This window comes from Macaca nemestrina, chromosome 5 (assembly GCF_043159975.1).
Source record: "Macaca nemestrina isolate mMacNem1 chromosome 5, mMacNem.hap1, whole genome shotgun sequence".
NCBI classification, from domain to species: domain Eukaryota; kingdom Metazoa; phylum Chordata; class Mammalia; order Primates; family Cercopithecidae; genus Macaca; species Macaca nemestrina.
Genome location: NC_092129.1, coordinates 87,097,024 through 87,111,600, shown reverse-complemented (window position 1 = coordinate 87,111,600; position 14,577 = coordinate 87,097,024). Strand labels below are relative to the sequence as shown.

Sequence of the window (14,577 nt, the reverse complement as noted above, 5' to 3'; positions counted from 1 at the left end):
CCCACATATGTACTTCTTAGAATGTGACAAACGACTATAGGGGAAATTGCAGGTAGAATACAGGGTTCAATATTTTATAGTAACCTTTCTTCTAGTATCTTGCTCTTCAAGTCCTGACTGCCTCAGGAAAACTGAACCCTCATATTTGACTCCCAGCCCAATAAGTGTCCTGCTACAACCTTTCTGTTCAGATTCTGTGCCCTGCCCCACAACTGGTAAATGCCCCAGGAGGAAAAATTGATAGGAAACATAGGCCTCACTTTAATGCATTCTGCTTCTCTTAGGGATCTTGACCTGTCAAGTCTTGACTGCCTTGATTTCCTTTTGCTGCCTTTAAAAATGTCTGTTTTCTAGATGTTCTTAGCAGGAGAGTTGGTCTGATACTAGCTACTCAATTTTAATCAAAAGCACGAGTGGTAATTACTTTTTAATAGGCTACAAGCAATACAAAGTTAAGAACTAATTGGATTTATTAAATTATTTGGTTAATTAAACTAATAACTACCTTGAATTTCCACAGCACTGCTCTTCCAGTGATTTCAAAGCATTTTAGCACATTACAAAGGACCATTACTAGTTTCCTCCAGCTCTAATTTATAAATTTTAAATTGATGTAATGGAAGAAAATAACATAAGTTCATAGGCATGGAGTATCCAGAAAAATTAGATAAAAAGAGGTACTAAATATGCTGATTGCCAAAATCATCAGAATGACTTCAAATCCCAAGAAACAGACTCCCCCTAAGTACACCATGATTCATATTAAGCTTGTAGTTGTCTATAACCTCTAGTATCGTAGAGCGATATGGAAAGTATGTAGCATGTGCTTAGTGCTGGTTTGGTTACATCATCAAGCAGAGTAAGCAGATTGGTATCAAGGCCTCTCAGAAAGTTTTTAGAAACATAATTATAGCAAAATAATTGTAAGACTTATGAGACAACAAATACAGTCATTTAAGGTCAAATTTGGTTTCTTAAGTAAGTGAAATAGTAACAGTATTACAAACCATATTCTGTTTATCCTTTTAGGTTTACTGTAGCAGTAGCCTTTGAAGTCGTATTTTATTCTATGGAGATTTTTCTATGCCTTCTCTCCAGAATTGGCATGAAACATGGATTCCTTACAAATGTCTTACAAATTCATTCCAGAGAGGCATGTTCAGCTTATAAAAGAAATGTAAAGATTTTTCTCTAAACTGAATGGGGAGAAAAGTTACTAAATATGCAAGGAGGAGCCTGTAGATCTTAACTCTAAATCACAGCAAATAGTTACAAATGAAACACAGAGCACCCAATAGACACCCAAAAAATATTTGATGATATTGATTTCCTGCATCCTACAATGAGCTTTTAGTGGGGCTTTGATAGTAATCGGGTACCTCATCTTAATACCTTGACTCAAAGAAATTTGGAATAATCCATCATTGTGTTTCTCTAGGATTCCAAATAACAAGCACTGCAAATGGGGTGAGAACAGGTTGACCTCACAAGGCCCCTTGCAACACTGTGACTTGAGAATTAATAATAAATGGAGGCTAGCATTTTTATTGATAATTTCTGTCCAGAACTGAAAGGATCTCATAGACACTGGCTGTACTTCCTACCATTTCTTGAAGGACTAAAAAAACATGGTTACACTCATTTTACAAATCAGCAAACAGAAGTCAAATAATTCAATAAAGTTCACCAAATATGCCCACCTTGGCCAGGAAATGTGCCTGGGTGTCTCCACCACTGATTCAAAGAGTTACTGATTAGTATTACCTTTCTGCTTACTGTTATTCCCTACACTGTTAGCTTCATAGACCAAATCCTAACTGCTGAACTCTTTCTAATATAGTTGTCTAACATCATTGTACCATTCTTAGATTTGCACATTGATCACATCTAGCATAATTCTTCCATTGCACAGCTTACTTGTTGTATCCCATTTAGGAATAAGCAATAAACCAAAAATATGTAAGTGAGGAATAGGGGAAGAATTGCGGGCTTATTTCACTCTTGCATTTACACATACACAAAAAAGTTCTCACTTCTTTGGGTGTTTCTAGTAGGTTATCATCTGCACGATGAAGGCTCAAGGCAGCAGGAGTGATAGGGCACTTAGCACAACAATTAGGTTAGAAAAGAACAGTTTAGACCCTAAACAACTGCACACTTCCTGAAGCTTAAAGAATCCAAAGGAAAAAATTTAGAAATTATCTGAGTATCATTTGAGTGTATGTAGTGAATAAATCAAATACTTATCATTTCTTCACTTCCTTCTTATATTTGCCCACATTCCACATGGAGAGAGGATCCACGGAAGATGTTGTAAACCAATTCCTACTCTTTTCATCTGTTTCTAAATGCAGTTATGCCTTTGGTTAACAGTATGCAATATGCTGAACTTCCTTCAAAACCTTGAAATCATCTCAACAGCCTCAGGGTAAAAGGGAAATTGTGTCAGCAGCAACCAAACGGCCAGAAGGTACAGCTTAAATGTTTCCCAACATCCAGGCAACACCTGGCAAATGTCTAGTGGCTGGAAGAGCTAAGTGTACCCACTAGGAACAGATGTGAAAAATGGATAAGGTGCACATACATCCTCTATTGGAATGTTGCTAGCTTTATTTTGTTTGCTTATATGAATGGACTGCTACCTCTTTATATTTCCAAAGCCCTTTCCTATGTGATGGTCGGCAGAACCCATGGCACCAACCACCCTTCAAGGCATGGTTGGGTGACAGACAGAGGGTGCAGCAGGGGAAGCAGGAAGACTAGCTCATGTAGCTGCGGCCGGTCACGCCACCTGGAGAGCTTCTGACCTCCTCCCGCAGCGCACTGGCGAGAGTTCCACTTCAGGTATCTCTTGCTCTTTTTGTGTTCAGCTTGCTCATTCCCTCCAAAGAGGACGTTGCTCTAGATTATACCCCTCACCTCCCTCTACCATCTCTCAGGTTGCATTCAGAATCAGAAAATCCAAGAAATATATTCACAGATGTTCCCTTGTTTATTTGTTGACTCTGTGTAATTTGTTTGCCCTAATTTGTTTTTGTCTACCTGGGGACTTCCCTTTTTAATTTCCCTTTCTCTGTTTACCCCTCTTTGTGGAGCAGCGGTCTGTTAAGCTGTGAGAGGCACACGCCAAATTAAAAAAAAAAAAAAAAGAAAAAAACAGCACTGCAGATTGTTTTAAGCATGGGCTGCCCCTTTGGGCCTGAAGGCCTTGCTTGAAGCCTGCACCTGCTCCTCCTCCTGAGACGCAGGGCTCCTGATCTTTATCCCTTGCCTTTAAGCTGCCTGATTCCTATTATCCAAAGTCAAACAGCGTTCTCTACATTCACGCCTCCAGCACTTGGCATGAAATTAATAAGCCTGGCTGATATATTTCCCTGGAAGCCTGCCACTCTTTAACAGTGGTGTTAGATTAAAAATTTTGGCATGGTTAATGAACAGGGAAAAGCTGAAGCCAAAAGTTTCATGCAGCAATGCAAAGATTTGGGGGTTATGAAAAGAATACCAACTTTTCTCATATTTTCTGAATGCCATCCTAATTACAGGGTTAGATAACAAACACAACTAGACAGTCAGCATTAGAAGAAAGGGTGTATTCTCAGGCTTTACTCATATTTAGATTTTATCATCTGTCCTTTCAATCACATGGCCTTCTGTTAGACTGGGTTATCTAAAATTGTAATAATAGCTATTTGGGCTCTAAACAGACTTTCCTCATCCCAGGTCACTATTTTTCTCATTAAAGGAGCACTATGAATGGGTTTCGGACTGAAAACTGATCTTCCTGAAGTGAAAGTTATTCCAGTGAGAGATTATTTTGCACTTATTAAAGACCAGTGTCTCACAGTTGGAGTTCCGGTACTCATTGTTTAAGTCTAAAGCAACACTCCCCAAATCATAAAGACACCACCTCTCCCCACCACAGGAGACACACTCGATGCCTAGGCCATGCTTTTGCCCACCCCGCCCCCAAGTCCAGCACCAAGCTATAGAGAATTAGACTCACCCAGAAGATGTAAAATCTACTGGGTCCTCATGACCCATCCCATTGGTAAGGGTTTCAAAAAAGGTTTGACAAGGGTTTGGCAAAACCTAGGCAAAGTCCCATATCCCACTCAGAGCCCTCCCAGTGCAGAAGGGGTGCACAAGCATGGTAACATGCGTACTCCGTTCTTAGTTTACCCATCTCTACCGCTTAGATATTAATGCCACCTGACAAGAAGCCTGGGAATATGAAAGGAATACAATGTGAAGGAGGCAGGAAAGGAAGGAGGAGCGAAAGGAAAGTTATGTTTGTTTGGTGGAAGCACAAATATTTTCTACAACTCTGTTCTGTCCCCTGAGGAATAGCTAGGAGTTACAGTGACCAACAGGTGCACACCATCCCTCTTCAGGGACTCTTGGCTCTGAGTCCCAATACATGGCAAAGGTGGAATTGCCAGAGCTGTAAAGTTGCCCAATTCTTTGTCCAATTGGGAAAACCTAGGCAATGAGCTCAGAAAGAGATACTCAGCTGATCAAACACAAGATTTGTTTCTCATGTGCTCTAAAGCATCAAGTTAAATCAAACTTAACCTATCAATGATCTATGGATAATATAAAGCCAAGACTACTTTTAGTTTTTGCTTTCGTTTCCCTACTCAACAGAATAGTCATAAGAAAAGGCATCATCAAAATCTCCAGCATCACTCAAAAGTTCATTTTCAACTGAAAAACAATTATCCAGAAGTAAATGCATGAGAATCATGTCACCTCCACTTGCACTGGCCAATGTGACAGCCATTCTTGAACAGATACCCTATCTAATCAATGACTTAAAAGAAAAATTAAAATGGTAAATAACCCTCCCTGGGCTGAAAACAGGAAGTATGACTAACATTCTTAAGTTACTAGGAGGAAAAAGGCTTTAAGCACATGAGGGTTTCATCAGGAGATGGGAGTTGACCCTTGGTAGAGCCAAATCAATTTCACAGCAACCCATTACAACGGGTGTCTACTGTATTCATAATTGCAGGATACTTCAAAGCTTTTTCTCAATATAAAGAAAGCATAAAGAGATCAAAGCTCCTGGACCACACATTATGCAGTTGAAAGTTGTCCCAACATGTTCCCTGCCTGCAAGACAAATAAGTTAAATGTATTTGCAAATGTCAACTTCATCCCTTTTAATGCCTCTTAAATCAGGTCAGTGAGTCTATTTTGGAAACAGAAGTAGGATGACTCACAGATACTTCCCTGGCACATTACCCAAGCAACTCCATTTTAAGCACTCTGGAGTTGCCCGCCTATGGTCCATATCCTTAGGACATTGTTACAATCTGACCCTTTGCCTTTATAGCCCCATCCCGTTGTTCAATATGCTTCTGTCTTACACTTGCATCATTATTGTGTCACCTGAAAAAAAGTAAACTCATTTTTAAAAATAATTTGGCTCTTCTGGCCCTAAGAGTAAATGTTGGTTTGCTCTTGTGGCTGCACTCAAAGTTCTGTCTCAAACTAAACTTTCCCAGAATACTAAATTCCTTTCAATGGAAGACAACCCTTTGCAATAAATGATCTATCTCATTTTAAAGACTGATTCCAATGTCCAAAAGTGTTCATTTTTTCTTTTACTCAGAGTTCTGCAGGAAATGGTGTTAGAGGAACAAGTATTGGGTGTCAAAACCTGGCTTGATCTCTCCCCCAACAGGATTATCTCTCTTCCTTGGAAATAAGACCAGCCAGACTTTATTCAGCTCTCCACTTTCCCCAAGGTTCCCATTTCCTGAGCTGCTTTGAAAACTTCCAATGGCTCTCAATCAGCCCACCACCCCAGCACAGATAATATATTATTATTATTTCTTGTAACACACTCTCCAACCAAACACTGAACCACCACTGAATAGACCCATTACACGTTCTCATAGTACCTAGTACTACATCCTCATGGAACTCAACACCACTAAAATTATAAAGTCATTTTCATAAAGTCTGTCAACACTGTATCCGTGAGCCTAGCCTACTGTCTAGCACATATAGGTGCCCACCCCGAGTTAATAAATAAAATAACAAATGAATGGACCAATGTCCTTGCTTTCAACCTTCCCACAGGTTTACATTTCCAAGCAGAGGAAATGCATTCTCATGCCAACTTACACAACGAAAACTTTAAGTTAATATGCATTGTATAAATAAGTGAATGACTACATGTTTATGGTCAGCCAATGCTTTGAAGACAAAAACCTTGTTCATAATTCTTCATGTTTTGAGAAGCACAACTCTCCTGGAGTAACTGCCTAAGATGAACAGGAACACAAGGAGAATTTTAGTGGACAGTAGGTTTTAATTATTTAAAGGGGGACAGAAAATGCTTCAGGTCTCAGAGTATCAAACATGCATCTTTCTCGTCCCCTCACCAACCTAGTTGGGCCAGTTGAGAAGCATTCTGCAGCACCTTCTGAGATGTCTCAGTCCTAGCAGTTAAAAGCTTCTGCTAAATAACCAGTACACATCATCCTAGAGACTAACCACAACCTTGAGCTTGGTGGGGGTTCAGACAATGTCCTTACTGGGCTCCCAGGCTCAGGGCCAGACAACTTGGGCTTTATATTAGTTTCATGCTGCTGCTGTAACAAATCAACCACAAACAGTTGTGGTTGAATTATCTTAAAGTTCTGAATTTCAGAGGTTTAAAATGGGTCTCACTAAGCTAAACTTAAGGTGTCAGCGGAAGTGCATTCCTTCTGGAGGCACTAGGGGAAAATCCATTTCTTTGCCTTTTCTAGCTCCTAGAGGCCACCAGCATCCCTGGGCTTAAGACACTATTTCATCATCTTCAAAGCCAACAGTATCAAGCCAACTCCTTCTCACACTCTGGTGCTCTCTCTCTCTTCTGCCTCCTTCTTCTACTTATAAGGACTCATGATTACACTGAACCCACCTACATAATTCAGTACAGGTTAAGTATCCCAAATCTAAAAAATCTGAAATCCAAAATGCCCCAAAACCTGAAACTTTTTGAGTCCCAATGTGACACTCAAATGAAATGCTCATTGGAGCATTTTGAATTTCAAGTTTTCAAATTTAGGATGCTCAGCCAGTAAGTATAAATTCAAATATTCTGAAATCTGAAACACTTCTGGTTGCAAGCATTTCAGATAAATGATACTCAACCTATATAATCTTCCCATTTCAAGGTCAGTTAATTATCAACCTTAATCCATCTACAACTATAATTTATTTTGTCATATAACCTAACATATTCACAGATTCCAGAGATTAGGACATAGACATACTTGTGAGCCATTATTCTGCCTACCACAGGCATGCAGAGCAGGGGAAGCAAAGTCCCAGAGTCCTGGGAGGCACTGGCCCAGGATGGAGCAGGAAGGGCCACAGGGTAGAGAACATTCCCTACAGAAGCTATCAGTTAGGATATTAGCACTGCTGTCCATGCAGTTGAGACTACCAGAATCCCCTGCCTCTAAGGTGGCTCCATCTCTCCTTTCAGGAAAGAGTATGAAGTGATGAATTCACCTACACTAAGGGACTTCTCACGTCCTTCCCATGGCATAGGAGCTCCTGGAGAAAGGGTCAACACTTGACATACATAAAGAGATGACTTACCAATGGTAAAATTTCAGATTTTATTTGGAAAGTTACTTGGATGACTTCTTAAAATACATTATGTATTCATTCCTCAAACCACCTTTGCAATTAGGCTGACCTTATACTGAAACAGCAACAGTCAGATCATAAGATCATCACATGTGAGTGAGAATGAGAATGAGGTAGACCACAAAAGACCCAACACACACTCACACACACACACGCCCACATATGCATAACTTTCTTATATCGTTCTTAGAAATCAAGAGGGCCTTTTTCACAAACAGAAAGTTAAATAGGAAAACAGTAACTTTTCCATTACAATTTGCTGCGGCCACCCCCGTAGGGGTGCCAGTATGGGTCAGTTAATGTCCTGTGACAAGCCAGGGTGATATTCTTTATGGGGTAGTGTTTATCTTCACCATATGTTTTCTAGTATTGACTGAGAGTGTTAATTGGTGTTTCAGGAATCGGGAGGGGGCAGATCAAGGGCATCTACTAGAGGCCTCATCATCTAGTGTCCCCCAACCCTCAATTAGTAGGTTAACACATGTCTAAATGCTCATAATTTGTGCTGATCTACTGCTAAGCCAGCAAATGGGTCCCACTTGGAATATGCTATACGTCAGCCTTACAGCTTTTCTGTCTTCTAGTTTACTTAGGAAAAAAAAAAGAGTAGTTTACTTAGGAAAAAAAAAAGAGAAGTTTTTTTTTTTAAATATGATGGCTACAAATAAAAGTGAATGTGATCATACTGAGGTTCCTGAGTAGTTGAAGGTTTCGGGGGCACTAGATGTCCTGATTCAGTCCCCTCCTCCTAGGAAGATCCCCCACCTTACCATCTTGTCCAAGTTCTCATTTTCCCATTCCTCATCCCATATTCCCATCTGTCTTCCTGAGCATGGATGATAATCCCTTCCCAAGGCTGTCAAGGCTCTTCTTTTACAGATCCACACCAGTTCCACTTCTCTAGAAAGCTTCCAAACTATTTTTTTTTTTTTAATATTCAACCTCTGCTATGGTTTGAGTGTGTCCCCAGAATTCATGTGTTGGAAATTGGGTCCCCAGTGTGGCAATGTTGGGAGGTGGGGCCTCTAAGAAGTGATTTGGTCATTAAGACCTAATATCCCTTCTGTTCCTGCCCACTTCCCCTTCCACTTCTCTGCCGTGTTGTAAGGCAGCACAAGATCCTCACCAGAAGCGGACCGGATTCAGTCACCTGATCTTGGACCTCCCAGTTTCCAGAACTGTGAGCTAAATAAGCCTCTTTCCATTATAAACTTCCTAGTCTTCAAGTGTTATATTATAATAACAGAAAACAGACTGGAGTCAGGCATAATGACTCACACCTGTAATCCCAGCACTTTGGGAGGCCAAGGCGGGAGGATTGCTTGATCGAAATCACCCTGGGCAACATGGCAAAACCCCATGTCTATAAAAAAAAAAAAAGTTAAATAAAAATTTAGAAAGAAAACAGACTAAGATAACCTCACTACAAATAAAGACTTTCAAGTTAAAACTACATGGAAAGATGAAATCTCAAATGGAAAAGATCCTATAAATGATGATGTTCAAAGTAATAAGGCTGCTAACAACATGGATAAATAGGTGCTGCAGTTTGAAGTGTTTGCAACCACTTATCTGCAGGGCAATTTGGACACAATTATCAAGAGTCCTTTAAATGTTCGTTTGCTTTGACTCAGCAATTCCCCCTTAGGAATTCTTATTAAGGAAATAAAAAGAAGTGTACTCAAAGACTTATGCACACTGTTTTTCATCACTAAGTTGTTTGAAATTCAAAAAGAGAAATCTTAGAAAAACTTAATTCCAACAATAGAAGGGCAGTTAAATAAATGATGCCACCATTTAAAAATATGTTTTTGAAAAGTATGTAACAAAATAGGAAAACGGTGAAAACACAATTTTAAGTAAAAGAGCAGGGCTCTACCGGCGGGATTTGATGGTGTGATGTCTCACAGAAAGTTCTCCGCTCCCAGACATGGGTCCCTTGGCCTCCTGCCTTGGAAGTGCAGCAGCAGGCATCGTGGGAAGGTCAAGAGCTTCCCTAAGGATGACCCGTCCAAGCTGGTCCACCTCACAGCCTTCCTGGGATACAAGGCCGGCATGACCCACATCGTGCGGGAATTCGACAGGCCAGGATCCAAGGTGAACAAGAAGGAGGTAGTGGAGGCTGTGACCGTTGTGGAGATGACACCCATGGTGTTTGTGGGCATTGTAGGCTACGTGAAAACCCCTCGAGGCCTCTGGACCTTCAAGACTGTCTTCACTGAGCACACCAGTGATGAATGCAAGAGGTGTTTCTATAAGAACCGGCATAAATCTAAGAAGAAGGCCTTTACTAAGCACTGCAAGAAATGGCAGGATGAGGATGGCAAGAAGCAGCTGGAGAAGGACTTCAGCAGCATGAAGAAGTACTGCCAACTCATTTGCGTCATTGCCCACACCCAGATGCGCCTGCTTCCTCTGCGCCAGAAGAAGGTCCACCTGATGGAGATCCAGGTGAATGGAGGCACCATGGCCGAGAAGCTGTACTGGGCCTGTGAGAGGCTCGAGCAGCAGGTACCTGTGAACCAAGTGTTTGGGCAGGATGAGATGATCGACATCATCTGGGTGACCAAGGGCAAAGACTACAGAGGGGTCACCAGTCGTTGGCACACCAAGAAGCTGCCCCGCAAGACCCACCAAGGCCTGAGCAAGGTGACCTGTATTGGGGCGTAGCATCCTGCTCATGTGGCCTTCTCTGTGGCATGCACTGGGCAGAAAGGCTACCATCACCGCACTGAGATCAACAAGAAGAGCTATAAGATTGGCCAGGGCTACCTAATCAAGGATGGCAAGCTGATCAAGAACAATGCCTCCACTGACTATGACCTGTCTGACAAGAGCATCAACCCACTAGGTGGCTTTGTCCACGACGGTGAAGTGACCAATGACTTTGTCATGCTGAAAGGCTGTGTGGTGGGAACCAAGAAGCGGGTGCTCACCCTCCGCAAGTCCTTGCTGGTGCAGATGAAGCAGCGGGCTCTGGAGAAGATTGACATTAAGTTCATTGACACTACCTCCAAGTTTGGCCATGGCCGCTTCCAAACCATGGAGGAGAAGAAAGCATTAATGGGACCACTCAAGAAAGACCGAATTGCAAAGGAAGAAGGAGCTTAATGCCAGGAACAGATTTTGCAGCTGGTGGGGTCTCAGTAAAAGTTATTTCCCACTGGGAAAAAAAAAAAAAGAGCAGGATGCCCTCCCATTTTCAAATTTGTTTCATATATTGAATTCTTAGGTTTTTTTCTAGTATTTCTTGTTACTCCTACTCTTACTCATGTGGTATTAGTTACCTCAGTGATCAAATGACACAGCATAAAGTAGAAAACACAGGAGTCAATGCTTGACTCCAAATGCCTCATCTCTGACATAGATAGAATAATTGGAAAGATGAGCTGACAAGTAAAGCAATGCCTTCCCCTACACATTCTACCCCAAGATTAGGTAAAGATCCTCTTGCATGAGATAAAGTAAGAACTGAAGGGGACATACAGAAGTAAAAAGCATATATGTATTATGTGTGTGTGTGTGTGTGTGTGTTAGGGAGGGTGTGAAATATGATGATACATTGCAAAAACAGAGCAAAGAGACACTAGGCCCTTCTTGGACAGAAACCTGGGAAAACAGCAAAGTATTGTAGAATTCCTAATGCCCAGGAAAGAAACAGCCATGTGCTATGTGTAGGCTGATAAGTCCTTCAACACACACACACACGTGTACACACACACACACACACACCTTCCAGCAAAGCAGGGCAGCAGCAAGACAAATTAGTGTATCCAGGTGTGGCACAGAGTGTACAGGCCCTTTGACACCCTAACGAAATATCCTGCAATCCAAGATGGCATCACAGCCGAACAGCATTGTCTGCATAATAAGAACCAACAGTGCCGATGTGATCATGAGAAGGAAGTGGCTGAAAGACAGATGCCCTGACAACACCTATGGTCAGGAATGAGGCAGTCAGGAACAAGGGAAGATTCAGCAGCAGCCTGCATGATAGCTCAGTAGTAGTGACATTCGAGGGACCAGGGCTCACCCTCCCTCAAAGCTTTAACATTGCACCAGCCTTCATTCTTTCACCAAAGACCAGAGAAAGAGTTCCTTCCTGCTTTGCATATCATGGTCAGTGACTCCACCAGAGTCAAGTTTTCAACTTATGACCCATGTCTAATCAGCTATCAAGTCCCTTATCTGGCCAAGTCTGTCCACTCTCACTGCCCCGCTCAGATGCAACCCTCCTCCAACACCACAGCTGGACTGCTGGGCACAGGTTAAGGCTCCATCTAGGCTCATGAAACTTCACTGCTCCTCCTCCCATTCTGCAGGCAGAGTCATCCTCCTGAAACATTTATCTCATGTTCCTGCTCAGAAGCCCCCAGCAGGTCCTCAGCCTGGAGCCCAGGCTTCACCTGGCCCTGAGGTCACGTGATAACAAGAGCTGTCCAATGTGTTCACCTTAACTACCCATTCTCTGCAACAAAAATCCTATTTCCTCTTGCTTGGAACATCTTCACAATCCAAACTAGCCACTCTTCAAATCCCAAGTCAGTCCCATTGTCTCCACAGTACTTCATCCTTTCAGCCCCCACCGCTCTCTCCTTTCTTAGATTCCTACAGCACTTGTTACCTGAACCATTCCCTCAATTTCATAAGTATAAATGGCCTCATATTTTTTTCATAACTGAAGCCCCTGTAGCTCAACTGCCCAATTAAGTCAAGCTCCCAGTGGTCAGGAACAGGTCTTATCCTTAAGTAGCCCAATGATGAGGGCACAGTAAATGCTCTTTAATGCATCTGTTAAACTTCAATTCCTTCTCAGGTCTTTTATTACCAGCTTCATGTAGGGCAGATGGGAAAGTGGGGCAGGCTGCAGATAGGGACAATGGGCAGAGTGTAGACCCAGGAATGGATTCCCAACAGAGGGGACAGTGCTCACTCCAGAGCATAAAGCTTACACCACCTCAGTGAAGGAATTCAGCTAAACCCCATATTTAAGACTACATTGGTGAAAGTGATCTAAATGATCTGACATTTAGATCTAGTACCTCTAATGTGCACTTCACGTCTGGGATGGAGAGAAAGGCAAAGTTTTAAAGAGAAGAATATGACCTCTGGACTTCTTTACTGAAGGAGTTTAAGCACAATTTATGAAATGATGATGCAAAGCAGAGATTACAGAACACCTGTGTGTGTGTGTGTGCGCGCACACGCAACTACACACATACTTATAGCCAAGAGAGCTAAGAGCTGACCCATCACAGCTTTTAAGAAAATGTTTAATAGAGGCGTCCTCAAGCCCCAGGCCATGGACCAGTACTATTAGGAACTGGCCCGCACAACAGGAGGTGAGCAGCAAGTAAGCGAAACTTCATCTCTATTTACAACTGCTCCTCATTGCTCACATTACTACCTGAGCTCTGCCTCCTGTCAGATCAGCACCCGCCTTAGATTCCCATAGGAGCACAAACCCTATTGTGAATGGCACATGCAAGGATCTAGGTTGTGTGCTCCTTATGAGAATCTAATGCCTGATGATCTGTCACTGTCTCCCATCACTCCAGATGGGACTGTCTAGTTTCAGGAAGACAAGCTCAGGGCTCCCACTGATTCTACATTATGGTGAGTTGTATAATTTTTTCATTATATGTTACAATATAATAATAATAATAGAAATAAAGTACACAATAAATGTAATGTGCTTTAATCATTCCAAAATGATCCCCTTACCCCAGTCTGTGGAAAAATTGTCTTCCACAAAACTGGTCCCTAGTACCAAAAAGGTTGGGGACTGCTGGTTTAATAAATATATGTTTAGACCAAGAAAGAAAAAGCACACCCACCACATCAGAAAAAAATAGATAAGAAACAACAGGAAATTCACACACACACAAAAGTTCAATAGACATAGAAAAAAATATTCTGCCTCATTAGTAATCAATCAAAAGTCTTTTTTTCTTCCTAACTTCTTCCCTTTGACCTATGGGTATTATAAATGAGAATTTCAACAAACAAATTCAATTAAAGTTTGCTTTAGGTCTATTGCATGTCAGACATTGGGTAACGATGGAAAACCATCAACAGGTTCAAGCAAGGGGGTGGGTGTGATATGATCACCTCTATCAATCTTATTCTATTTTATTTGCTATTCTAATTGCCCACTGGAATGATGAGGACAGTGGCAGTGGAGGTAACAAGATTTGCTTCAAACTCAAGTCACTCTCTTCTTTTTTCTAGCCTATCTTCTCATTCTCTAATTTAAATTCACTACAGTTACCAATATTACAAGTACTGCAGAAGGGATGTTTTTATGAAAGGCTAAAAAAATTTCACAAAAACTGTTTCTGGCTTTTACTTTTTATCAAAGTGTTAAATTCTAAAACTTGGGAGTCGTGTACAAATATACTCAAATTCAGAAGTGAAAATGAGCCATTTATTTTTGCTGCCTGAGTTAAGTGAACCAGAGAGCAGTAGACAAATACTCCTCAGATAAAAATTCAATTCACTTAAAAGAATCATTTTTTCTTAATTAATCATACAGTATGATTGTAAATCACTTCACCCATATCTAGTGCTGTGTGACTGAAATACAATATTAATAATAATAATAATAGCATTGGTGGTCATCCAATCCACAGTAAGTTGCTACTTGGTACAGAAATGAAGAGAAAGACATCTAGGGCAGGAGTCTGATCTCGAATCTCCAACTACAAAGATGTTCTATCTACTTTAAATGTATTATATTTTACTTGGTTTTGCTTTCTTTCTCCCTTCTCAAGTAAAACAAATGCTAGGTGTTACTTTATGAGAAGCCCTAGATCTACTCATAAGGAATAACGACCAGAAGTTCATCTCTTGAGAGCACCTGTTCACCTTAAATGCTTTCCCCAGCTGTTGGAGAGCATGACTGGAATCAAAGGCCAGATTGAG

At 41.3% G+C, this 14,577-nt stretch overlaps 1 pseudogene; it reads left to right on the top strand.

Annotated features, from left to right (window-relative positions):
* The first annotated feature begins 9,552 nt into the window (after positions 1-9,552).
* On the top strand, positions 9,553-10,809 carry LOC105499049 (large ribosomal subunit protein uL3 pseudogene; annotated as a pseudogene).
* The last annotated feature ends 3,768 nt before the right edge of the window (positions 10,810-14,577 follow it).